This window comes from Sorex araneus, chromosome X (assembly GCF_027595985.1).
Source record: "Sorex araneus isolate mSorAra2 chromosome X, mSorAra2.pri, whole genome shotgun sequence".
Lineage (NCBI taxonomy): Eukaryota > Metazoa > Chordata > Mammalia > Eulipotyphla > Soricidae > Sorex > Sorex araneus.
The window spans coordinates 34,683,519-34,693,437 of NC_073313.1; positions in this window are offsets into that span (position 1 = coordinate 34,683,519).

Consider the following 9,919-nt stretch of genomic DNA (forward strand, 5'->3'; position numbering starts at 1 on the left):
AATTCTGCCAATATTTCAACATTTTTGTTGTTAACGTATGAGTTCATTAAATAACTTGTTCATTAACCCCTTTTCAGTAGATTACATTTTTATTTTCTTCTTTTTTTGAGGGGGGCACACTCAGCTGTGTTCAAGGCTTACCCCTGGCTCTGTGCTCAGAGGACCTTTTGAGGTGTCTGGATTTGAACCCAGGTCAGTCTCTTGCAAGACAAGCTCCTTACTCACTGTAGTATTGCTCTGTCTACTGTAGTATTTGTTTCTTTTACTGCCCTTCCTTCCTTGTCTTCCTGTCTTTTATCTGCTTAAAAACTTTTCAATTTAAGCAGCCCTAACTTTACTTTCACTTCTGTTTCTCAGGACAGAATTCCCACCAAATATCTCTAATGTTAATTTAAAGGATTATTTCACCATGTTAACTTCTATATACTTTGTGGTGTGTGTGAGGGGGTCTTACACTGAGCTCTTTAATTCATTTTAATTTATTTTTGTTTATGGGGTTAGAGAGTGATCTAATCTATTCTTTCAAATGGGGTTGTCTAGTTTCCAAACAGCATTTGTCAAACTTCATACATTGTTTTAAAGATCAAATGACATTAAGTGGAATTAAATCCCTATAAATTATAAATTACTATGAAAATGTGAGAAAACATTATCTCATGGGGCTTTTGCTAATCTAAATTTTATTAATGTTTAACTCTTCAGGTTCAAGCAAATAATTAATCATCAGCGAATATACTAGAGCATTGCTCTTTTTCTCTGAATGTTTCCATTGTGACCCCTGCTTTTAGTTAGGATTTTCTCAAAATCCTTGTGGGCTTGCTGATATGACTTTCTCTGGCAAATTTGATGTGAGTGGACATGACAAAGCAAAGGCTTAAAATGTTCTTCTACACTTGGTTTTGCACTCTTGACCTTCTGTCATCCCCCAAAAGTGAGCTAATCCAGTCTGCCCAGATATTTTGCTGGTCTCTGAAGAATTAGGGACATGCTTACCAGACCTCAACCCATTTAAGGCCTGAAGCCAAACTAAGATAGGACTAGCTTAAATGAGCTGAATGCCAAACAATTTGCAGCTAGTGTACATGAAGGGAAAAATGCTTGTGGAAAGCGATATCATGGGCATAGCTTGTTAAGAAAAATTAAAATTTAATATAGCTTAGTTGTGGGGTTTTTGTTTTAAAGTCAATAGATTAAAATTAAAGGGAAACTGGGGACAACGGTGGTGGGAAATGTCCACTGGTGAAGGGATGGGGGTTGGAACATTGTATGACTGAAACCCAATCATGAACAACTTTGTAACTCTGTACCTTAATGTGTATTTTAAGAGGATGAAGAACTCATCTCTTCGATTCCACCGTTCTTCCTGCACTAACATATGCCTCAGAGACCTGGCTGGGCCCTATGAAAACAGGATAACAACGCTATTCGGGTCTCCCAAAGAGGAATCAAAAGATCTATGCTTGGAGTATCATGTTTCACTCAAGCGAGAGAAGGAATCCAGAGTTCTAACCTCCATCGACAATCGAGAAACAGGGACACTGTCTCATTTTCCAAGGCCTCAAAAATCAGATGGGTCAGACACGGACGTAATGTGATTTGGAGAAGACTGCTGGACTAGAGCTGTTACCAACTGGATTCCATGGGATGTCAAAAGAACGCCTGGTTGCCCACCTACGAGATGGTCAGGCTTCTTTGTCAAGACCCTGAATGAACAGTTTGAGGATTTTCGTGTTCCTGGAGCGAGTATACGCCATTGAGCTACACTAGCACGCAGCAGGGATGAATGGAGTCGTTACTGGCACCTGCTTGAGCAAATTGATGAGCAATGGGATGACAAGTGATACAAGTGATCTTATTCTGATTTAATGAAACTAATAAAAAAATCCAAATCTGAATAGTTCTTAGAGAAGATTTAAAAAGAAGGCTGAGGCCAGAGAGACAATAAAGTGGTTAAGATGTTTGCTTTGCACGCACCCTCCTTCAAATTCTAGAAGTGGATATATGGTTCCACCAGGAGTGAGCACCACCAGGAGTGATTCCTGAGCACAGACCCAGGAGTAAATCCTTAGCACTGCCAGGTGTGGCCACCAAAGCAAAGCATATTAAGAAACCAAAAAATAAAAAAATAAAAAGATTGCAGAATATTGACATTTCTACTGGTAAGATACAGATTTGCCTCCGAAAAATTTATTTGTGAAATAAAGCACATATTCATGAATACTCCTCTTCAGTGATAGCTAAGCAAACTGAAGGAGATGGGATCTTGTAGAAGCTAAGAGTTTAAGGAGCCAGAGAGAGCTGGCTTTACATATAGAAACTCCAGATTCAATCCTCAACATCCTGGCAGTAGCCCCCATACATTGGGTATGACCTCAAAACAGAAAGAATAAGGTGTAATGGCGAACAATGAGTGCTTAAAGAGCCATTTGTAGGAAGTGTGACTAGGACCTGGTTAAGAATATTTCTTGTGTCGGGGCTGGAGCAATAGCACAGCGGGTAGGGCATTTGCCTTGCACGTGACCGACCCGGGTTTGAATCCCAGCATCCCATATGGTCCCCCGAGCACCGCCAGGAGTAATTCCTGAGTACATGAGCCAGGAGTAACCCCTGTGCAATGCCGGGTGTGACCCAAAAAGGGAAAAAAAAGAATATTTCTTGTGTCAAGTGCCATGAATGATTTAGCAACATTAGCTCAGCAGGATTTAGGAATTCTTCCACATCAGCTAAAGGTAGGGTTCTCCTATGTTTGCTTTTTCGATCATGAAATGATGCTTCCCCTTTGCCCCATTATTAGAAGTGTTATATTTTAGTTCCTTGGTCTCTGGTTCAAGTAGAGCAGTTTAAACCTTACCTTGACTGCAAGCAAAGCTCAAACTAAGATCAGATAAGATGACCTTCAGACAATCTGCAAAATGCACGAGTGAAGTAAACATGCTTGCAGTTATAATCTACTGAGTTTGGAATTAGCTTGCTTTATAGCAGCATTACGGCAATAACTAGGGATAGAAACATCGTTGTTAGATTAAAATGCAACACAATTGAAAAAATCTGATGGATTTCAAGTTGCTTGCCTACAGAATTGAAAAGAAATTATTGATACTATCTATTGGTATTAAGCAGATACCAAAATTTTTAGTCAAAAGAGTGGGGTATGTGTCAAACAGTAGATTTCTGTATCAAGTTCTATAATTTCTTTTTTTTTGCTTTTTTTTGGGGGGGTCACACCTGGCGATGCACAGGGGTTACTCCTGGCTCTTCACTCAGGAATTACCCCTGGCGGTGCTCAGGGGACCATATGGGATGCTGGGATTAGAACCCAGGTCGGCCGCATGCAAGGCAAACGCCCTACCCGCTGTGCTATCGCTCCAGCCCCAAGTTCTATAATTTCTATCAGCTTCCCTAACCATAGTGACTTTTTAATAATCTTGTACTAAATGTCTTTCAATGACAAATTGAAATTTGTCTTTCAATGACAAAAATACAATTTTATTTTTAAATAGGGAGCAATGTTGTGAAGCCTAAAGCAGCAAGCATCATAGAATTTTTTTTTTTTGCTTTTGGGGTCACACCTGGCGATGCACAGGGGTTACTCCTGGCTCTTCACTCAGGAATTACTCCTGGCGGTGCTCAGGGGGCCATATGGGATGCTGGGAATCGAACCCGGGTCGGCCGCGTGCAAGGCAAACGCCCTACCCGCTGTGCTATCACTCCAGTCCCAAGCATCATAGAATCTTAATTGCTATGTTGAAGAGTTGAAGAGTTTTTTTAATAACAATCCCCTAAAAATCAATAGAAGTCCCCACATAATTAATAATATAAATGTTAAGAGGTTAATGGGCTGAAGTAAAAAAGATATTATATTAAACTAGGTAAGTCAGATGTATATCAGAATTCTAGGCAACTTCTCTCAGCAAATGAAGAGGCTTCCAAAGGTTCTAAAAATAAATTTTCAAAATGTAACAGTACCTCTTGTCCAACTATATAATCAACAAAAAGAAATACTAAAGAAAATACTGTTTACTTTAAACATAGCTGTCATTTGTAATTTCTATTAACATTAATACTGACTGATGCAAAATATTATCAGATCAATTAAAAATCACAAAAATATATGTTCATTACTTTTTATAGTTTTGATTAATAGCAAAGGAAACGTAAGTCAAAAATAGAATCAAATAACATTTTCAATGGAAAACATAAAATTTCCATTTGTTACATGTATTTATATTTATGGGTTAACATTAAAGTAATGTATTAACATATTCTTTTAAGTCTCATTTAAAAAGTATCATTGTGAATGAGGTAAAAATTGAATTTAATATTTGAATATTAACCAAGTTACAAATGATGTACAGTACAAATTGTACACATTGCAAACATAAAAATTCACAAATCTGTTAGCTTTGTTTTCAGAAAAATATTGTTAAACATAGGTATCACTTGTATCACTTGTCATCCTGTTGATCTTTGATTTGCTTTAGCGGGCACCAGTAACGTCTCCATTTGTCCCTGTCTCGCGCTAGTGCAGCCCAGTGATATCTGCTCGATCCAGGAACAGGAAGAGCCTCAAACCATTCATTCAGGGTTTTGACGAAGAAGTCTGCCCATCTCATTGGTTGGCGGCCACTCGGTCCTTTGACATCCCGTGGAATCCAGTCAGTAACAGCTCCAGTCCAGCCGCCGTCTCCAAATCACATTATGTGTCCAGCCCATCTGATTTTTGATGCCTTGGCAAATGATACAGGATCCCTGATTCTTGACCATTGATGGAGGTCGGAACTTCGGATATCTTCTCTCACTTGAGTGAAACGTGATACTCTTTTAAGTAGTGTTTTGTAATTTTCCTTGTATAGGTCCTTCACCTCTTCGGTTAAGCTGATTCCCAGGTACTTGACTTTCTGAGGTACTATTGTGAACAAGATTGTTTTTTAATGTCTCTTTCTTCTCTTTCATTATTTGTATATAAGAAAGCCATGGACCATTGGTTGTTGATTTTGTAGCCTGCCACTTTACTATATCGACTTATTGTTTCTAGGAGCTTTTCTGTAGAGTCTCTAGGGATTTCCAGTATAGTATCATATCACTTGCAAATAGTGATAACTTGATCTCTTCTTTTTCGATCTCTATGCCCTTGATATCTTTTTCTTGTCTAACTTCTATGGGCAGGACTTCCAGTACTATATTGAATGGGAGTGGCGAAAGCGGGCAACCTTGTCTTATGCCCGATCTTAGAGGGAAGGCTTTCAGTTTTTCCCCATTGAAAATGATACTTGCCGTGGGCTTTTGGTAGATGGTTTAAGGACAAAACAGCACTGAACATGGAAGTGGAAGCAAACATAAACAAATGGGATTACATCAAACTAAGGAACTTCTGCACTTCAAAAGAAACAGTGACCAAAGTACAGAAAGAGCCCACAGAATGGGAAAGAATATTTACCCAGTACCCATCTGATAAGGGACAAAATATATACAAAATACTTGTAGAATTGTATAAGAAAAAACCTCCAACCACATCAAAAAATGGGGAGAAGAAATGAACAGAAGTTTCCTCAAAAATGAAATACAAATAGCCAAAAGGCACATGATAAAATGCTCCACATCACTAGTCATCAGAGAAATGCAAATAAAAACAACAATGAGATATCATCTCACACCACAGAGACTGGAACACATTCAAAAGAACAAAAGCAACAAGTGCTGGCGTGAATGTGGGGGAAAAGGGACGCTCCTTCATTGTTGGTGGGAATGTCGACTGGTCCAGCCTTTCTGGAAAACAATATGGACAGTCCTTCAAAAACTAGAAATTGAGCTTCCATATGACCCCACAATACCACTTCTGGGAAGATATCCTGAGAATGCAAAAGAGCACAGTCGAAATGACATCTGTACCTATATTTTCATTGCAGCACTGTTCACAATAGCCAAAATATGGAAACAACCCGACTGCCCTTAAAACAGATGATTGGTTAAAGAAACTTGGGTACATCTACACAATGGAATACTATGCAGCTGTTAGAAGAGATGAAGTCATGAAATTTGCTTATAAATGGATAAACATGGATAGTATCATGCTAAATGAAATGAGTCAGAAAGAGAGGTACAAACATAGAGGGACTGCACGCATTTGTGGAGTGTAGGGTAGCATCACCTGAGGCTGACACCCAAGGACAGTAGATACAAGGGCCAGGGGTTTTGCCCCATAGCTGGAAGACTGCTTCATTACCAGAGGGGAGAAGGCAGGTGGAATAGAAAAGGGATCACTAAGAAAATGATGGCTGGAGGAACCAATTGGGATGGAAGATGCATGCCGAAAGTAAAAAATAGACCAAACATGATAACCTCTCAGTGTCTGTTTTGCAAGCTATAATGCCCAAAAGTAGAGAGAGAGTATGGGGAATATTGTTTCCTTAGGGGCAGGGGGAGGGTGGGAAAGGAGGGGTATACCCAGGATATTGGGGTGGGGAATGTGCACTGGTGAAGGGATGGGTGTTTGATCATTGTGAGATTGTAACCCAAACACGAAAGCTTGTAACTATCTCATGGTGATTCAATAAAATTAAAAAAATTAAAACAAGCAAACAACAACAACAAAAACCGTGATATTCCAAGCATAGCTCTTTTGATTCATCTTTGGGATACCCGAATAGCGTTCTCATCTTGTTTTCATACGGCCCAGGTCTCTGATGTGTATGTTAGTGCAGAAAGAACGGTGAAGTCGGAAAGATGTTCCCGGAGCCGGAGGTAAATATAGGTAATTGATATAAAATCAGCCAAACTTTGGGTTTATTACTTTGAAAGCATCAAATGTTTTCTGAAATTTGATATCACTATCAAAATAATTTATTTGGTTAAGAAATAAGTTAGGAAGTAATATTAATAAACAAATGGATGTGTTAATTATGCATGTACAGTCAATTTGAAGTAGTATTGCTGTTTAAATCTTGGCATAAAATTACCTAAGTTGGCCCGCCGCGGCTCGGGGCTTCTCCTGAAGCCCCTGCCTGGCACCTTTCCTCCGCCACCGTCGGATCCTGACCAATCTCCATCCTGCAGAATTCATTCCTTCAAAGAACTCCCTGAGGCCCTCCCTTTCCCCCACTTCCCGCTGCCGTCTGCGTCTCCCGAGTTTCTGAAGTCACTCCCTGCTTGCCCGGCGCACCCCGTCTCCCGAACCGGCTTGTAACTGCGCTCGTCCCCCCCATCAACAGGAAGACACTGGGGGCGTGGCCTGTGTCTTAGTGGGCGTGGTCTAAAGTGGGCGTGGCCTCCTCTCAGAGCGGCCAACGCTAACGCGGCCGCAGTTATTCTTTGCTACCTCAGCTCAATCCGTACTGTGTATTCCTTTGAAAACTCACTTTTGCGATCTCAAACATTTACGCAAAATAGCCATTAGCTTAGGCTGACAGTATAAAAGCTATCAGTGAATAAGGGAAGTTTAGCACAATCGGAGTCCCTTCTTCCCACAAAAAGGAAGAGGAATAAATAACTACAAGGTTCCAACTCTGCACTTCCGTGACAATATGAAGAAACAGCGAAAATCCCCTCCACGAAGAGAGGGAGAAGAAAAGATACTAGAAACCTCAAAAGAGTCTCCCAACATCTACGACCTCTCAGATAAACAATTCAGAGAGGAAATATGGAGGAGAGTCGACCTACTCCAAGCAACTATGGAACAGACATCCAATAAATTAAGGGAGGAGATGAATCAAGCGCTGGAACGGTCTACCAAGAAAATACAGGAAGAAATGAGAGCAGAAATGAGAGCAGAAATTTCAAACCTTCGAACGGAAGTCTCACAAATAAAGCAATCGGTAGATGAAATAAAAATCTCACTAGATGCCCTCAACAGCAGAATGACTACAGCCGAAGACAGAATCAGCGAGCTTGAGGATGAGCTGCAGAAAGCTTACAGACAGCAACAAATCATGGCGAAAGACCTCAAAATGGCTATAGAGCGAATCAGAGCCCTGGGGGATGACTTCAAGAGGAACAACATAAGAATCATTGGAGTACCAGAACCACAGGGAAGTAACCCCAATGAAAAAAACATAGTCAAAGACATCATCACTAAGAAATTCCCAGAGCTGGAGAAGGCAGGCGTCCAGATACAAGAAGTCCGAAGAGTGCCAGCAAAAAGAGACCCAAATAAAAAGACTCCAAGGCATATCATAGTCAGAATGGCGGATGCTGTAGATAGAGACACAATTCTACAAGTAGCAAGGTCAAAGAGGGAAATCACATACAAAGGAGCACCCCTCAGATTTACGGCCGATCTGTCAGAAGAAACCCTCCCAGCCCGAAGACAATGGTGGGACATAGTGAAAAAACTCAACGAAATGAATGCCTCACCAAGAATACTTTATCCGGCTAAACTCTCACTCAAACTCGAAGGAACCATACACTGTTTCTCGGATAAACAACAGCTCAGGAACTTCATAGACTCAAAACCAATCTTGAAAGAAGGTCTAAAGGGGCTACTGTAAGACAAGGAGGAGCCCCATAAGAACAACAAATCCCACAGAAAGATGACACAAAACCACATCACAATAATCTCTCTCAATGTCAATGGCCTAAATGCACCTATCAAGAGACACAGAGTGGCTAAATGGATCCGGAAATTAAACCCAACATTCTGTTGCCTGCAAGAAACACACCTGAACAAACAGAGTAAACATAGACTCAAAGTCAAAGGATGGAAAACAATCCTCCAAGCAAACAACCCCCTTAAAAAAGCTGGAGTGGCCATCCTGGTATCCGACAACATAGATTTCAGGATGAAAAAGATCAAAAGGGACAGCGAAGGTCATTTTCTGTTTATCAAGGGATATGTACAACAGGAAGAAATCACACTCTTAAACGTATATGCTCCTAACAAACGACCGGCTAAATATTTAAAACGACTCCTAACAGACTTCAAAGAGGACATCACTAACAGCACAATTGTAGTCGGAGACTTCAATACGGCCTTATCACCTCTAGATAGATCCACAAGAACAAAACTCAACAAGGAAACACTGACCCTGAATGAAGAAATTGAAGAGAGAGGCCTAATAGACCTATACAGGGCCTTACACCCCAAAAAGAAAGAATACACATTCTTTTCCAGTGCACATGGAACATTTTCAAAAATAGACCATGTACTGGGCCCCAGAACATACCTCAATAGAATCGGAAAAATAGAAATTGTATCAACCATCTTTTCAGACCACGATGCGCTGAAGATAGAAGCTAACCACCCACAAATACGGAAAATCAAATCAAACACCTGGAAATTAAACAATTCCATGTTGAACAATGAGTGGGTCAAGAAGGAAATCAAGGAAGAAATCAAAAGATACTTAGAAACAAATGAGAATGAAGACACGAGCTACCAAAACCTATGGGACGCAGCTAAAGCCGTGTTAAGGGGAAAATTTATAGCTCTCCAAGCATTCCTCAGGAAGGAAGAAAGGACCCACATAGATAGCTTGACTTCACGACTCAAGACCCTAGAAAAGGACCAGAAAAAGGACCCCAAACCAGACCGAATGAAAGAAATAATAAAAATTAGAGCAGAAATTAATGACATCGAAACCAAAAAAACAATCCGAAAGATCAATGAAACAAAGAGTTGGTTCTTTGAGAAAATAAATAAGATTGATAAACCGCTAGCAAGTCTCACAAAGAAAGAGAGAAAACTCTAATAAATCAAATCAGAAATGAAAAGGGGGACATCATAACAGAAACCAGTGAGATTCAAAAGATCATTAGAGACTACTTTGAAAGTCTTTACGCCACAAAAAAGGAGAACCTAAAAGAAATGGATGGATTCCTTGATTCCTACAATCTCCCAACACTGAAGAAAGAAGACCTGGAATACCTGAATAGACCCATCAATGTTAAGGAAATTGAAACGGTAATCAAAAACCTCCCCCAAAAC